Raw genomic sequence first — 18,280 nt, forward strand, 5'->3', positions numbered from 1 at the left:
CAAATCCAAAGCTTAGCTCAATATACACATGAAGAAAGCCCTCTGTGTCTAGTTGATAACTTCTCCTAAAAGACATAGAGAATCACTGAGGGCTGCTGGATTCGGTGGTAACACTCTGTGCACAGGCCTGTCTATGTAACCATTGCAGACAGAGACGATCTCCAAAAAGCCTGGCTTATTTCCACTTTCTAGAGCAACAGCCTCTCTGATTATATATTAAACTGCTTATATTCAGTTCAGTTCAGTCGCTCATTCGTGTCCGACTCTTTGCGACCCCATGAACCGCAGCACACCAGGCCTTCCTGTCTGTCACCAACTCCCAGAGTTTGCTCAAACTTATGTCCATTGAGTTGGTGATGCCATCCAACCATCTCATCCTCTGTCGTCCCCTTCTCCTCCTGTCTTCAATCTTTCCCAGCATCAGGGTCTTTTCCAATGAGCCAGCTCTTCACATCAGGTGGCCAAAGTATTGGCGTTTCAGCTTCCACAGCAGTCCTTCCAATGAACACCGAGGACTGATCTGCTTTAGGATGGACTGGTTGGATCTCCTTGCAGTCCAAGGGACTCTCAAGACTCTTCTCCAACACCACAATTCAAAAGCATCAATTCTTTGGCACTCAGCTTTCTTTTTAGTGAGACTCTCACATCCATATATGACCACTAGAAAAACCATAGCCTTGACTACATTGACCTTTGTTGGCAAAGTGATGTCTCTGCTTTTTAATATGCTGTCTAGGTTGGTCATAACTTTCCTTCCAAGGAGTAAGCGTCTTTTAATTTCATGGCTGCAATCACCATCTGCAGTGATTTTTTTTTTCTGACACATTGTCTTATTTTATTCAAATAGCAGTCTGTTCACACATGGTCCAAGAACACTTGAATAATAAAGCAAATATAATCACATGTTAAAAATTGGTCTTCAAACATCATAGCCAATGATGCCACGCTTGCCTATGATCTCGCCAACATAAAACCACATCCACACCTCAGTGGCCAGCAAACCATTCAGTAGAGCTTCCTCAACAGTGAGCTGTTTGAAGCTACTGGTTTTAGCACTGTTGATAATTTTTTTCAAACTCTGAATTGCTGTAGGGATCTCAGCAGGGGTTGGAGGAACCAGCTCAACTTTGGCATAGTACCAAAACATGGCCAATCAAGGCTTCGAGTAAGTCACAGCAGCGTTGACCAGCGCCGGGGCTTTCTCCATGAGATTACGGACAAACTGGGCCATGGTCCTAGGACAGATAGCCCATTGCAGTGATTTTTAAGCACCCTTAAAATATGCTTCCAATTTATTTTTTAAGAGAGAATACAGATGCATTAGGCTTCTTCAACAGGCATATCATCTTGTTTAACATTTAAGAAAGCAACAGAAGGTATTTCACACCATGAGGTAATGTACTAATGAAAAATGAAAGAAGAAACTTACAGCCAAAGCAAAAAGAAACAAATGCTGCATGAAAAATAGAAATGACCAAAACAAAACAAAAATGATTTAAAAACCCACCTGCAGGATAATCCTGATTCTGTTCTCAAGTAGTACAACAAATCCATTCAATTTCATCAAAATCAAGATAAGGCTTAAGGGAAATTTAAGATGTATACAATAGTGGCTTAGCAATACTCTCTGTGATCCAAGTAAAAATATTGTATGTTAATTAATAAAGAAACAATGGTAGGAGATTTCATGAAGTTTGTGCATGATTTTTGTGCAAAATGCTTTAAGTTGGGTTAAAACAAACTCTTTAAAATTTAAGATCTAAGTATATAAAGAATATGCTGGAAACCTTATGTGCCGTTTTTAATTTACTTCTAATCATATGATTATATTTGATTATGGTTTTCTTTTGTTGGAATTATATTCTAATGCAATATTTTCCTATTCTGGGTGACAAATGTATTGCCTGATTTACATATTTAGATGACTCAGCCAATAGTGATTTATAGGCTCTTCAGACTCTTTTCAACAGTTCACTCATGTTGCAGTAAGAATTAAAATATGTGTATAAAACTGATATCCTAAGCAAATCATTGTGTCTCTACGTAGTGGTTTAGACATAAGAAGAGTGGCCTGGAGCCCCTAGGATTTGGGACTTTCTTTTTTGATATCCTTAATTGATGGTTGTTCTCTGAGCCAGAATTCCCATGAATCATACTTAGTGAACATATGAAGTGATCCCAGTTCACTTGGGATATTGCATTTGTATTTCCTTTGTAGCTGAACCACTAACAGAGAGAGACAGAGGGGCTTTATCACGTCCAGTTTTAGAACTCTGCCCTAAGAGGAAAGATACTTATTTAGGAAGGAATGATAGTAAGTCTATCATAACCATGTTCATTTTTAAATCACCCTGATTTGTTTCTCTTGTTCTATGAAGATTCTTTTGTATCTTTCATTCTTGACCCTTATGTCAAATGACTCTTTCCCACTTTAGGACATTCTCATCTAGCTCCTGCTTCTGGTCTCACACTACTTTGTATACAACTCTTTAATGAGAAATGGTTAATTTGACTTCTTGTCTTAAGGCAAGGAAAAAATGAGTCTTAAACAGTATTAAGCCCCCATAAATATTTCACTTTATGTTAATTCCTGTGCTTCCAGCTGAGCTGTTTGAAGTTCTCCAAAAAGTGTTTCTTTTCCCCTCAATTAAATACATAACTGGAAAACAGTAAAATAATTATCAGTTTTACTACTCAATACTTTTCTTTTCCAGACTTTAACTCTGGACCTTTAAATTTTTCTTTCCACAAAGTTTGGAACCCAAACCCAGTGTTGTGGCACCCAGTCCCAGGGTTGACAACGCTTAGAAAACCAGGGTTTTGGAGAAATCTTGGAGCTCCCTCAAGTGGACACATGTTTAATACACCCCTAGCCCCTAGAAATCATTTTTGGCTGCACCTTCTCGCCAGGTGGGCTATAGTCCATGGGGTCGCAAATAGTCAGACACAACTGAAGAATCAACACTTTCACTCACACTCTCTCCAGGACAGAACCATTTAATCTTCCCAATTGAGAAGCAGAAGGGTCATCTTTAAGCTTGAAATATTCCAAAAATAAATGAGAGTTCAAAGTGGTTTTCCAAGTAAATGAATATGAGTAGCCAGTGAAAAAATATTTTCAAGCTTTTTGATTATTGGTTTTGCTTATGGCAGTGTAAATTGAAATTTAAAATTATAACATATTCTAATCACTTGGATAAAATGCTACTTGTTAGGAAAATTATAAAAATAACAGTTGCATGACTCTTAGACTTTTTGCTACATATACTATATGCCAGCCACTATTCTAAGATATATATATATATGTGCACACATATATATAAATTCATTTAATCCTCATACCATCCTTGCAAAGTAGGTACTGTACTAATTCCCATTGAACAGATGAGGAAACTGAGGCATGTGGGGCTTAAATAACCTTTCAAAAGTCAGAGCTGGGACATGAGTCAGTATTCATACTAAGTTCCAATCCAAATTCCACTATGTTATGGTTTTAACATGCAATGTGAATACACACATACATTCACATGTATACACTATATACACATATATGCATATGCATTTATATATCCACACATATATGTACAAATACAAACACGTGTGCACAGATAAACACATGCACACACAGAGATACACACATATGTGGAGAGAGTGTATAAGGAGCATATTTTACACCAAAAAAATCTTTTAAAGTATAAAAGCTATGAGGAAAGAAATATGTTATAAACATTTAAATTACCAAACTTTTCTCATTCTATTTCTTTATTATCACTTAGTGTTACTAATAACAGTCTCCTGTCATCTCACCTCCTACTTCAGTTACTCTTGCCTTGCTCTATTAAGACCTTTGAAAATTGGCTTCCTCCATGGCCACAGCACTTGCTGTTTGCTTTGCTAGAAATTTCAGCATTTCTTCCCATGACTGGCTCTTGATGGTTCCAGTTTCTTCACAGAGAAGTCTTCCTTGACCTCATAAAATAGCTGCCCCTCATTCCATAACTCAGTATCCCTTTACACTCTCCATTTGTCTACATAGTCCTCATCAGTGACCCAAAAATATATTACTTACCTATCTGTTCACAGTCCATCTACTCCACCAGAATGCAAGCTCCAGGAGGCAGGACTTTATGTCTGGGACGTACCAGGAACACAAAAGTAATTTTCAATAAATGACTGAATTATTAATTTCCATTCTGATGGCTTTTAAGTGAATAGAACAAAATAATGATAATTGATATCTCAAAATTTCTCTTTTCATAATGTTATTGTTCTATTTATAGTGTATCTTAATATTTGATATAATATCATATTTTAAGATCTTTAAATTTATAAACCTCCAGCCTAATAGCAATTGTATTTAAGGGTATATTTTTATTCTTTATTAATATGTTACTCTTGTCCTAGTTGTAACAAAATCTTACAATGCATTAGGTTTTTAAGAATGTGCAAAGATTATGTCAAAATAATATCAGAAAAGAAAATAGGTGAGTTTATAAATTTTTATACACAGAGATAAAACTTTTGAAAAAACTTTCTGTATTTTTAATGGATTATGTTGTGACTTCAGAGTCTTGTCACATATATTGAGTGTGTGTATGTGTGATAATTAAGTCATATCTTTAAATTTAGCAAAACTGAAAGAACAGCATGTATATTATCTATGGTGAAACAGATCACCAGCCCAGGTGGGATGCATGAGACAAGTGCTCGGGCCTGGTGCACTGGGAAGACCCAGAGGAATCGGGTGGAGAGGGAGGTGGGAGGGGGGATCGGGATGGGGAATACGTGTAACTCTATGGCTGATTCATATCAATGTATGACAAAACCCACTGAAATGTTGTGAAGTAATTAGCCTCCAACTAATAAAAAAAATAAAGTTGTGATAAATTAAAAATAAATAAATAAATAAATTTAGCAAAACTATCTCAGATTGAGAATGGGAAAGTATCCATAGAGTAATGACACCAAAGGAAACTTGTCGTTGTTGTTTTTCAGTTCCTTAGTCACGTCCTTAGACTCTTTGCCGCCCCTTGGGCTGCAGCTCGCCAGGCTCCTGGGCCTCCACTGTCTCCCAAAGTTGACTCAAATTCCTCTCCGTTAACTCAGTGACGTTGTGTAACCAACTCATCCTCTGCTACCCCCTTCTTCTTTTGCCTTCAATGTTTCCCAGCATCAGGGTATTTTCCAGTGAGTCAGCCCTTCACATCAGGTGCCCAAAGTATTGGAACTTCAATTTTAGCATCAGTCCTTCCAATGAATATTCAGGGTTGATTTCTTTTTACTAACAGCTAAGATGCTACTTTCCTAATATCTGCCATTCAGAATACAATACAGCTAGAAGAGAAAAAAGGTAGAAGGGGAAATAATATCTCCAGTCCACCACTGGGTTCCTTATTAACTCCAGGATTTCACTGTAAATCACTGAGTATCAGCATTCATTCCTTCCCACTCTTTGTTTCACTTATTCTGTGACACCTTCCCCCGCCCTTGTCCATGTATTTCTTTATAGTTTAGAAAAGTGTCTTTATTTTCTAAGCCCAGACCTTTTTACTTAGGCTTCTAATGTTATAATGATGATCAACCCAAATTACATATACATTACATTTAACCCAAATTACATTTGTAAACAAGTCTCTATATATGTATGTGTGTGTGTGTATATATATATACACATATGTGCACACAAATATACATACATGTGTATATAGATTTGTACATATGCATATATGTGAAAAGTGAAAGAAAAAGTCACTCAGTTGTGTCCAACTCTTTGCAACCCCACAGACTGCAGCCCACCAGGCTCCTCTGTCCATGGGATTCTCCAGGCAAGAGTACTGGAGTGGGTTGCCGTTCCCTTCTCCAAGGGATCTTCTCAACCCAGGGACTGAACCCAGATCTCCTGCAATGCAGGCAGATTCTTTACCGTCTGAGTCATTAGAGATATGTATATATATGTGTGTGTGTATATATACTGTTTATGTATATTTATAGCTATACATACAGTTATATATGCTCCTTGTGGTTTTGCAGCTACGTAAAAATCACCTTGTTCTAAGTCAGCCGAAGCATCCTGTACCCAAGCATTCTATTATCCACAGGTGTGCAATACCAAGGCCCATTCTCAGTATCACTGGGGGATGAGGGGACTTGCCGCACTGAAGTCAATGACCTATTGATTGATTGCTTGCTCGCTTTTGTAGGTTTAGACTTTGAAATACTTAAGGGAGCCACTAAGTATCAGAAGCCAGTTGAGGAGATCAGAATGGAAGAAAATGTTCCAACCACCTAGTCAGTCCAAGAGATTGCTCCTTGTTAATCTCTTTCATAGGGTTCAAAGATGTTTTTTTACAATACTCTATTCCCTCATCTTTTTTTTAACTGTGTACGCCATTGTTTCAAGCCCAAAGTTAGAAAATTCCCATTTTTTCAGTCAAAGCAATATATCAGAGCCAACAACAACAACAAAAGGATAATTCTGTGATTTGAGTGGCTCCTCTATGCCCATATATTTGTAAGGAAATATTGTCCTGTGATTTCATTTCCAAGTCGACAGTTTTATTGCTATCTCCCGTTCTGGTACATTTAGAGTTTTCCTCTTATCTGATTTCTATGTTTCTCCCTTACTCTTCTGTCTCCAGTTTGCAGTAATGACAGTGAAAACTAACAACTCATACAATTTCTCTGCGAGCAGCTACTGGACTAAGTGGGGGGAAATAACAAATTTTATGCATGATTGATTGCATAAACCCTTCATTTCAGAGTAACAAGCCTTAAATGAGTACTTTATTTATAGCAATGAAAACCAAATTGATAATGTCTTGTATTCAAGGAACAAATGAAAGACCATCTCATTTCCAAACATTTTCTTTTTTAACCCAAAATTAAGAGCCAAGAACTGAATATACTGTAACACATGTAAAAAACTATACTTCAGTCACATTTGAGGATATTAACTAAGAAAATTATGCAATTTCAATTTATTTTAAAATATTTGTTTTACTGTTTTTGTTAACATTTGATCAGGAAAAGAAAACTGTGGACTGGGAACTTTGTATTACTTTCTGCCTCATGCTGTACTAACAGAATTGATATTTGCACTGTTTCTTGCTTTCAATTGCTAAAAATATATTCTTTTTGACATTTATGTTTTGAAGTATGGAAAACATTTTTCAGCTGTTTTAATAAGAAGCAGATATCTAAAAATATGTAAGTCTATTATAAAGTATAAATTTTAGTAATAGTTTAAGTATAAATAGCAATTTTATACTTTGACAAACCATTTTTCTTTTCTATACTCAACTGGCTAAATGTAAGTAATTTTCTTTAATCACAGGAAAATTAGTGGGAAAATTTGAAGACATCACTACATAATGATAGCACTCATACCAATTATCCTCATTGTACTTTATAGATTACTAATAATCACCTCAATCAAGGTGTCTTTTGTGGAAACAAATCACTCAACTTTATTTCAGTTGTAGTTTGTAATGACCCATTGAAGTATCATAATATACTCCCCTAATTAAGAAGTGATGTGAACACAGTATGAATGAAGGTGACAGGACGCAGCGGGGGAAAGAGGCAAAATTTCCATCTGATCTCCTTGGTTATCAGGGATACACAATCCTTCCCCAGCTTGGCCACATGATAACTCTGACAGGGTTCGTGGCCCCATGGTATGCCCCACCACAAACCATTAAATCCCCCCGAACTTCTCTGGCTAGCTTTGCTGCTTTTAGTTTGCTGAAGCACTTTGCAAATAAAGCAGAAGGTTCTTTTGGAAGGGATTCCCTTCCCCTGACCCCCAGTCTCCTAGTGTCATGTTGTCCTCCATCTGAACTTGAGTGAACTAGCTGTGAACCCGTTTTGATCAGCAGAACTTGAAAATCTGGCCCCTCATGCTGGGATTTCCTGTCAGTATTTTTGCCCAACATCTGAATGGAGGGGAGGGTCCCATTGCACCCCTCTTTCCCCTAGCTGTGTCTCATCACAGTTAGTGCCTTATTCAATGTGATTTCTGATGCTTGGGGAGTACTGTGGAATCATGCTGATAAGATAGTAACGAGCAAAATTTATCTCATTTTGCAAAGAAATCCACATAGATTTGTATATTTAAGACTACATTGCCACTTAGCCATCTTATATTTTTAAACATGCAGAAAAATAGCTGTTTGGCAAGATAGTATGTTTAAGAATGAATGAACCCAGTTTGTTTATTTAAAGCTTGCCTGTTCCAGAGAAGATTATAGGCAGCTGAACAAGGTGGGTAAGCAGAGGAATATGTTTAATAAATGGTTAGCAATCACAGACCGTCATTTGGAAAAGAATAAGTCAGACTTGGGATTTAGGGTCTGTGTTATCATAAGACAAAGAAAACTAGCCCTTTGTAGGCATCTAAGGATGTTATATGACCTGAGCAAATCTGTGCCTCAGAAGAATAGAGGTGTCAGCAGATGGTGATACCCACATGATCTCCACACTTGATCAGCATCCCAGAATATATAGCGTACACTATGGGCCATGCTGTCCTCTAGCTGTTCATTTATTGCCCCCAAAAGATCATACTTTACACTGTTCACCTCAAGGTCAAGGGCAGGCTGGAGGCAAAGAGATTCCAGTCTCTTTTTTATGTACGGATGTTTATTCCTCCCAAATAGTAATAAATTGAGCCTCTCTCCATATTTAATCTCCAACCCTGAACTCAGCATTTTTGATAGGTTAGCCCCCGGTCAACCTTACACATACAATTAAAAATTGACTTTTTCATTCCTGAGACAGAGGTAAAAGAATGGATTTGACCTTTTTTTTCCCCGCTATTTCTTTGGGTGTGAAATATGTTTCAGGCCCGCAATTCTTCTCTTCCACACAGTGTTCTTCCTCTCACATTTTCTCTGGGAAACAAAGACGGAGGAGCAGCAAGGTTAAATGGGCTTTTAAGTCACAAGATACTGAATCCATTTCTAACCTTGTATTGCTCACCATGCAAATGTGAGCGGCTGATGCAACTTCTTGGAAACCCACGTATCAGTTCCCTCATCAGTCAATGGAGATGATAACATCTGCCCCACAAGATTGTTGCAAGAGTTAAAATTCTGTAAATATTCCTTTCTTTCTTTCTTTCTGGCTCTTCCCTTCAGTGAAAAGTTGAAACCAATGTATACTCTGAAATTAGGACCACCTAGATCTTTATTCAACTATTCCTGTATTTGATTTTTTTGAATAAGTAAGAGACTGATTTTTTTTTTAATGGAGTCAGGATTGGTTCAATTTTTGGTCATTGGAGATGTTTTAAATTATCCTAAACTTAACATTTTGGAGAAGGAAATGGCAGCCCACTCCAGTATTCTTGCCTGGAGAATTCCATGGACAGAGGAGCCTGGTGGGCTGCCGTCTATGGGGTTGCACAGAGTCAAACACGACTGATGCGACTTGGCAGCAGCAGCAGCAAACTTAACATTTAAGGACTTCTCAGTCTATGATCTAGCTGTCAGATAGTGACCGCTGGCTTTAAGTTAGTTAGGTTCTATTGTACATTTTAAATATTCTAAAAGACAATCATATAGGAAAACCATATTTCTATCATAGAAATATCTCAGGCTGAGAACAGAAAGGTATCATTGCCAAGCACTTCAAAGAAAGAAAAACCATGCATAGAAATGGCCTTCACTCCCTCTCTATCCCCACACCCTCCCACCCCAAAGCTGTTCTAATTTCCTCCAACCCCAAAACAATCTCTCTTGGTCCGCTTGTCCCCTTGAAAGGAGATAGGAAAAAAAAAAAAAAAAAGTAGATAGGAAGAAGTTCTTTTCGATTCTTCCCCTCCTTCCCTTTTGTTTTCACTGTTGCTGGACAAAACATTTACTGTAATCCTGGCAATAAGTAAGAAAGTGTGAAAGAATCACATGTCTTAAAGAGAAGGAAAACGCTAAGTTTGAAGTGTTAATAGACAGGAAAGATTCACATCTAAATGTGCCAAAGTCTTCTGAAGGGCCACTTGAAGGTTTCCATCTCCTTATATTTCTCTTTTGGCCAGACTTCCCTGGTGGCTCAGATGGTAACTAACCTGCCTGCAATGCAGGAGACCCAAGTTTGATCCCTGGTGAAGAAGATCCTTGCAGAAAGGAATGGTGACCTACTCTGGCATTCTTGCCTGGAGAATGCCGTGGACAGAGGAGCCTGGCGAGCTCCACAGTCCACGAGATTGCAAAGCGTTGAGCACAACGGAGCAATTAACACTGAGCAGAATAAACTCGTCTGAATAACTGGAACAAACACACAAGATTTATTCTTTTATTTTGTTTAATTCACATTATTTCAATAGTATTTTATTCTATTTTCATTGCTTATACATAATATTTAAGCTTTAAAGGAAAATAAGCCATTATATCGTTTTGACGTCAGAAAAATGGAGAGAGAAGCAACATAAAAATTTAGAACAGAGCCTTCTTAAAAGGTTGAAGCTACTTACATTGATCAATCTTCCTATGGGGATAAATAGAATTCAGTGTTGTTTTCTAAAATGTTCATTAACATGACAGAATCCATTAGAACAGTGGCGCTGTCCACTAGAAACATAAAAAGAGCCAAATTTTAGATTTTCTAATAGCTATACTGTAAAAAGTAAAGAGAAACAAAATTAATTTTAACAATACATTTTATGTAACCTAATATATCCAAAATGATCTAGATGTGTGTGGTAGGTGTGGGGTAGGAGGGGAATTCCTAGAGGGAGGGGAGGTATGGATACATGTAGTTGATTCACTTCATTGTACAACAGAAACTAAGATAATATTGTAAAGCAATTATATTTCAATTAAAAAATAAAGATAGGGATTTTAAAAAGATACACACCTGAAGAGAGTATTGTTGCTGTTGTTCAGTCACTAAGTCATGTCTGACTCTGTGACCCCATGGGCTGAAGCTCACCAGGCTCCCCTTCCTTCACTCTCCCCCAGAGTTTGCACAGATTCATGTCCATCGAGTCTGTGATGCTATCTAAACATCTCATTCTCGGCCTCACCCTTCTGCTTTTGCCTTCAATTGTTCCCCACATCAGGACTTTTTCCAATGAGTCAGCTCTTTGCATCAGGTGGCCAAAGTACTGGAGCTTCACCTTCAGCATAAGTCCTTCCAGTGAATACTCAGGGCTGATTTCCTTTAGGATTAACTGGTTTGATCTCCTTGCTGTCTAAGGGACTCTCAAGAGTCTTCTCCAGCACCAGTTTGAAAGCATCAATTCTTCGGTGCTCAGCCTTGCTTATGGTCCAACTCTCACATCAGTACATGACTACTGAAAAAATCATAGCTTTGAATATATGCACCTTCGTTGACAAAATGATGTCTCTGTTTTTTAATATGCTGTCTAGGTTTGTCATAGCTTTCCTTCCAAGGAGCAAGCATCTTTTAATTTCATGGCTGCAGTCATTGCCCTCGGTAATTTGGGAGCCCAAGAAAATAAAATCTGTCACTGCTTCCACTTTTTCCCTTTTTATTTGCCATGAATTGATGGGCCCAGAAGCCATGAGCTTCATTTTTTGAATGTTGAGTTTTAAACCAGCTTTTTCACCCTCCTCTTTCACTCTCATCAAGAGGCTCTTTAATTCCTCTTCACTTTCTGCCATTAGATGGTATCATCTGCATTTCTGAGGCTGTTGATATTCCTCCCAGAAATCTTAATTCCAGCTTATGATTCATTCAGCCTGGCATTTCATGTAATGTACCTTGGATGTAAGTTAAACACGCAGGGTGACTATATACAATCTTGACGTACTCCTTTCCCAATTTGGAACCAGTCCATCTTTAAATGTTGCTTATTGATGCATATACAAGTTTCTCAGGAGACAGGTAAGGTGGTCTGGTATTCCCATCTCTTTAAGAATTTTCCACAGTTTGTTGTGATCCACACAGGCAGAGGCTTTAGCATAGTTGATGAAGCAGAAGTTTTTGTGGAATTCCCTTGCTTTCTCTATGATCCAGTGAATGTTGGCAGTTTAATCTCTGGTTCCTCTGCCTTTTCTAAACCCGGCTTGTACATATGGAATTTCTCAGTTCACACACTGCTGAATGATTTTAGGCATAACGTTACTAGCATGTGAAATGAGTGTAATTGTACAATAGTTTGAACATTCTTTGGCATTGCTCTTCTTTGGGATTGGAATGAAAACTGACCTTTTCCATTCCTGTGGCCATTGCTGAGTTTTCCAATTTTTCTGACATATTGAGTGCAGCACTTTAACAGCAGTATCTTTTAGGATTTGAAATAGCTCAGTTGGAATATATTATAATTTTTAGCAAGAAATCAATATTTTTAAATTGCTGATAATATATTATACTCTTTTTTTTTTTAAACCAAGTCTTCAAAATCTTTACCGAAATTTCAGTTCAGACTAGCAACATCTCAAATGCTGAGTAGACACAGAGCTGGTGGCTCTGTGTTGGATAGCACAACTCTAGAAATTTTTGCCTCTTCTCTATGCTATGAGTATATTAACTTTTTCCTAATTTTGTACTTAATCATGTTTTAGGATATATAGCAGTTAAATGTTAATCTGAATTTGGAGTTTTACATTTACTTCTCTATATACATTTCAGGGAAAGAATACATGCTTAAGTAACCAAACATCCCAGCACAAATTTGACTGATGACTAAAAGAACAATGATGATTCATTCATTCTTTGCAACGGGTATGATATTGCCAGTTAGGTCATCTATTTCAGTGTATCATGGATGTGTGGTTCCAGAAATCATAACTATTCCTCTGCAGGGCATCCCAATGACAGATACATATTGAAATCTACTAAATGTGGAAATTTAGGAAAAATAACAGTGTAAGAATCAGAGAATTTTATAGCTTCAGAGGTCCCTAGAGGATATCATCTTCAGCCCTTTCATTTTACAGTTGAAGAAACTGAGGCCTAAAAGAAGTAAAGAAACTTGCCAACGGCCACAGAACTTATTAGAAATATAGAAGAAATAGAAACTTGGTTTTCTGCCTCCAAGTTCAGACTTTTTTATCTGATGAATAATGAGAATTGATTTACTTATTGCTCACATACTTTAGCTGATTACCAAATCCATATTTCTAATCCATACTGTTTCAGTGGGAGATTATTTCTCAATTTATGTTATGAATTAAAAAAATAAAATTCAGCCCATTAGAAATCATTGACATAAAGATATGAAATGGTAAAAAGGAGAATTCCTGGAAGTATATGGAAACAAACATTTATAAATGAATGGTTAATAAACCCAACTTTAGAAGCAAGGTGAATTTAGAGTCTGCCTTGATTAGAACCAAAATGTGTGACTTGCAGGGACTGCTTCTGTTATCCACCTGGGCAGTTTAAAGGTGATGCATGTGATGAAAAGTGGAAAATCTGACAAGGCAAAGCATACTATTCATTTTAAAACTCACTTGCAGGACAATTATATATTAGAAGAGTCCCAGAGGAATTCATTGCTCTCTGGTGTTCGGATGAAACATGCATTTGTGTTTCACTGGCCTCCACTTCATCAAGGAATAGTCTTCCCTCTCTCTAGTCCAGGGGAAAAAAGCACTTAATGTTAACACAGACAATTCTTCAAATGATCTTTAGATAAATGAGTAGGATTTCACTGTTTCTCTTTTTATTCACATCCATTCATTACTTATGAAATTTTCTGCACAAGGGGAAATGAATTGAACCAGCAGGTCTCAAAGTATGGGCTGATGAACTCTCAGTCCTCAAAAACAATCTGGGGGAAAAGAGGGTCCATGAACTTAGAGTCTGTGAAATTCTGCTCTCTGTGTCTCTATCATGAGAACCACCACACACATTAGCATAATAAAGGCTGTGAAATCTTCTGTGATAAAGAAAAACTTGTCCCCTTTTTTATCCAAATTTACCCATGTTATTTGATTGAAGAGTTTTTTTCTCCTCTTTAGCATCTATAAATATCCCATGGAACCAGATTCCTGTGGAACACACTTTAGGAAATGCTGATTTTTGTGCATTTTTTTCTTCAATTTGTGGGAAAGAAGTAGAAGCAACCACAGCGTGCCAGACCAGATGCAGTGGTTCACAGAGGTCAGTGAGGGAATATTTCCACTACCATCAACCCCGGAGGTATCTTGACTGTCACTTAGAGACAAAGCGTGTTGGGACACTTAACCAGATCACTTAGGTCATTCTTGAAGCAGAAATATGAGGCTGAATAAGTGACTTCATCATCTTATATCTCAAGAGCGGCTGCTCCATTAAAAACTCCATCCTCTCTTACGAAAATCTCCATCTTCTCAGACAGCCCACCAAGTGCCAAGAAGAAACACAGCAATTTTTATAAATATGAGTTGGTTTCTCCCACAATTAGAAAGCATAGTGGTAGGATTCATTCGGACTATTGTCCATGTTCATCTGGCAACACAGAGTGAAGAGTAGAGAGTGTGTGATTAGAGTGCAACTTAGTCTAAGTTATGTTTAAGAGTCTCTTTTTTCTTCAGTTGCCACATTCTTTCATGCTTTCTCCAGTCTTCCTTCCCCTTCTTTTTATCTTGAGCAAATTCCATACCTTTCTGGTTGCTTTGTTATTTTTATAGTCCATTCTGCATGCATGTGTGCTAAGTCATTTCAGTCGTGTCCAACTCAGCAACCCTATGAACCACAGCCCACCAGGCTCCTCTGTCCATGGAATTCTCCAGGAACAATACTGGAATGGGTTGCCGTGCCCCCCTCCAGGGGATCTTCCCAACCCAGGGATCGAACCCATGTCTCTTATATCTACCTGCATTGACAGACGGGTTCTTTACCTCTAGCTCCACCTAGGAAGCCCATAGTCCACTCTAGTCCTGTCCAACTGGAAGTTCCAGTGTCAGATCTGAGCTGAATCTGTATCACTTTCTTGACCTCAGTCAGCCTGCAGCTCCATAAACTCCTTTGGAGACAGGGTGTTTGCCTCCAGCTCCTTCCCACCAACCTTTTAGTCATTGATACTCACCACAGGGTGCAGATAAGAGAAAGATGGACAAAGCAAGTGACTCTTGCCTTACTGGTCGTGGTGTCCCTTGAACATCAACATTGTATGACAGGCACTCAAAATAAAGTGTCTCGTGTATGAACCAAATATGAGTTTTTCTGACATCCAACAAGGGACCCTCAACTGCACAATTTCCTAAGGTGAGAGATCCACTTCAGCCCAAACTCTTCCAGCTTTTGTGCTTGGGTCTCCTTGTGGTCTCTTGCTGTTTGGTTCCCCTCATCCAGAAAGCACCCCTCTTGGATAGAATACAGACATAAAAGCTCATGGGCAGGCTGTCTTCTTAAGTGTGCCATTGACTCAAGGGAAAATTAAGCTTTTAAGCTGTTTGTAAGTAGTTTGGTAACATCTATTGCTACAAGAGATGAACTTGAGATTTTCAGCGGTCTAATCCAGGAGATGTTTATTCCTCTTTCAATAAAACCCAAAGAGGTTGTCTTCAGTCTGATGATGGTGACCTTCTGATATACTAGCTCCTTCTATCCTATACGCTAGGCCTGCAAGTAGCATATAATGCTCCCCTCACAGTCTATTGACAGACCACAGTGTCGTGCTCACACATAGCTGCAAGGTAGGCTGGGAATTATAGTTGGTCCATGTGCCGACAAGGAAAAGGGAAATGTGTTTTGGTGACTATATCTCAGTCTGCCATAGAACTGTTCCACTCTTTTCTTAACTTTTATCACCTTACATGGCAGTACTAGGTGTCATTCAAGAGGGTCCCTGGACTCCTCTTAACTCCTATTATAAAGCACCAGCCTTATTTCCCCCTTGATAAACAGGATGAATCCTAAAAGTGACTTTTTTTTCCCTGTTGGCCCAATGGTACACAGAGCTCAGTAACCAGGTGGCAGTGTCAACATTCAATTGTTATGTCCCCTAGTGGAAGTAGTTTTCCTTTGCATCATGAGATCCTTAAACCAGGAAAGCCCAAATCCATGGGATTGAGAAATAAAATATTTATAAGTGAAATTTAGGTGTAATAATGAGAACTGCCATTCTACCCTGGGAATTCTGTTTATGGAGAAACTGTACCATATGTTATTCACTAGATCAGAGCATCATATGGGATAGTAACCTAGTCTCACAATGTTATCTTCCAACTGTTGCTGTAACTGAGTTTTCCAAAGGCCAATCCACTCTTCTTTAAGGCCAGCTCCTTCAGGGCAATAAGGTACATGGTAAAAACAAAAAAATCAGAGAATCCATGGGCATTCACCCACTGCTGTGCTTTTATTTTTTGGAAAAGTTTCTTGTTCAGAGTTGGGTGACTTGTTGTGACAGTGAATATGGCAGTGTAAGTCTGTGGAAGATAGTAGTGGCAAAATCACGGCCTTTAAGGAAAGTAAATCTATATCAAGAGTAAGTGTCTGTTCCAGGAGGGAAGAGATCTGATAGAACTGATCTGCAGCAAGTTGCTGCCTGGTCTTCCCTAAAGCCTACAAAGAATTTCTTTGGGTTTTGTAGACAATCTATACCATATTTGAACATGATGCTCTAATTCTCTGCTTAAGCTGTAAGGCTTTGAAGAAGTTCCAGGCAAGTAAAAGCCTTCTAATCCTAATCAGTTTGCAGGACAGCTCAATTTTACCACTCCCACTGAGAAAATAACCATAATGTGTGTTCTCACTGGGCCCATTAAGAGGTGGGCTTGACCAAAAATCCATTTTCCCCTTGACTTACAATATCCCCCATTGTGACCAGCATAGCGCAGTGGTGTCTGGACCCAGGATTATCCTCAGCTCAGAGCCACTCTCTGTGTGCGCACTCTAACTCAGTTACCGACTTAGTAGTAGGAACTTTATTTCTACATGAGCTCCCTGATTCCTGAAATGTGAGCACTGTAATAGAAACAGTTAATGAAGATTCTTCTCTCTAACAAAGTAAACCAAAAACAATACCATTCCAGTAGTTTCAGAGGTAGGCCACCATCAAAACTGTAAAGAATGTGCAGTCCCTCTTTCCTGGTACATAATAACTCTGGTAAATGGCTGAGTCCCATTCTTCTCTTCTTCTCTTCATTCACAGCTACTAGATCTAGGATTTTCCTCAAGTCTTAGAATTTGATTAGTGTCTTGATCTCTATATGGGGTGACTCTTGGGACTGACTCTGCTTGCCAAATCTGAAGTTTGCAGATCTACAGATCAAAGAAAACCTTAGTAGACTATTTCGGTCCTAATCCGTTAGCCACCACCAAAGACAGTCATTAGTGATCATCCATTAGCCACAACCAAAGATTTCTTCAGGTCATCCCTCTTTGATGACTGTTCTGGCTGAAGTACATGTTCTAACATAGTGCCCATCTTGCCTCTTAAGTTCTCATGGTGCGTGTTGCCTCTGCCATCCTGGCAACCTGAAGTCACTATGGCAGCTAAGGAGCCTATTTCAATGGTAGCATCACCATATTCATCACCAGCCTGCAGAAAACAACTCTTTGGCACTTTGCAAGGCTGCTGGTATATTTTCTCAATATATTAGTGAAAGGAGTGTTCTCTGGATGCACTTGGAGGTGGCCAGGATACTATCTAGTTAAGATGGATGGTCAGTAACAAAAGGTAAGTCCACTTTAACTTCCTATCTCCCTCAACCTTTGGATTCCTTCTACTATATTATACCAGTGACTCTCTGGCATCTCAGCTTCATTTAACATGGGCCACTGCTGAGGCAAGTTTTGAGTTAACCAACCAAGTAAACAAAACCGAGAATAACTGATAAATACACACATGTTCAGTCCCTACCTGATGTAACACCCTTAGAATCCATTTGAACACATATTCCTCAGAATCATGCAGTGCTTTTCATGTGAGAACCTTTCTTCTGCTGGATCTGATTTTGTAATTGGCCCCACAGAGCCTGCTGGGGTCTGCTGCTAGATACAAGTCTAGAGAAAGGGAAGGAGTTAGTAATTTGGAGACATGAGTAGAATTGGCATCACCCTGCAAGGTAACTTTCCTAATTTGGGGTTACTAGGCCCTCTTTAGTTCAGTTCAGTTCAATTCAGTCACTCAGTCATGTCCAACTCTTTGTGACCCCATGAACTTCAGCACGCCAGGCCTCCCTGTCCATCACCAACTCCTGGAATCCACCCAAATCCATGCCCATCGGGTCGGTGATGCCATCCAGCCATCTCATCTTCTGTTGTTCCCTTCTCCTCCTGCCCTCAATCTTTCCCAGCATCAGGGTCTTTTCCAATGAGTCAACTCTTCACATCAGGTGGCCAAAGTATTGGAGTTTCAGTTTCAGCATCAGTCCTTTCAATGAACACC

General features: G+C 38.7%; 1 protein-coding gene and 1 pseudogene across 2 annotated transcripts in view; one reads left to right on the plus strand and one right to left on the minus strand.

Moving 5' to 3' along the window:
- The window catches only part of CDH6 (cadherin 6), a 140,282-nt gene that overhangs the window by 40,015 nt on the left and 81,987 nt on the right, over positions 1–18,280 (plus strand). The window lies entirely within an intron of this gene.
- Positions 808–1,231, minus strand: LOC136146705 (ATP synthase subunit g, mitochondrial pseudogene; annotated as a pseudogene).

The sequence above is a fragment of the Muntiacus reevesi genome, chromosome 14, assembly GCF_963930625.1.
Source record: "Muntiacus reevesi chromosome 14, mMunRee1.1, whole genome shotgun sequence".
In the NCBI taxonomy this organism is placed as follows: Eukaryota; Metazoa; Chordata; class Mammalia; order Artiodactyla; family Cervidae; genus Muntiacus; species Muntiacus reevesi.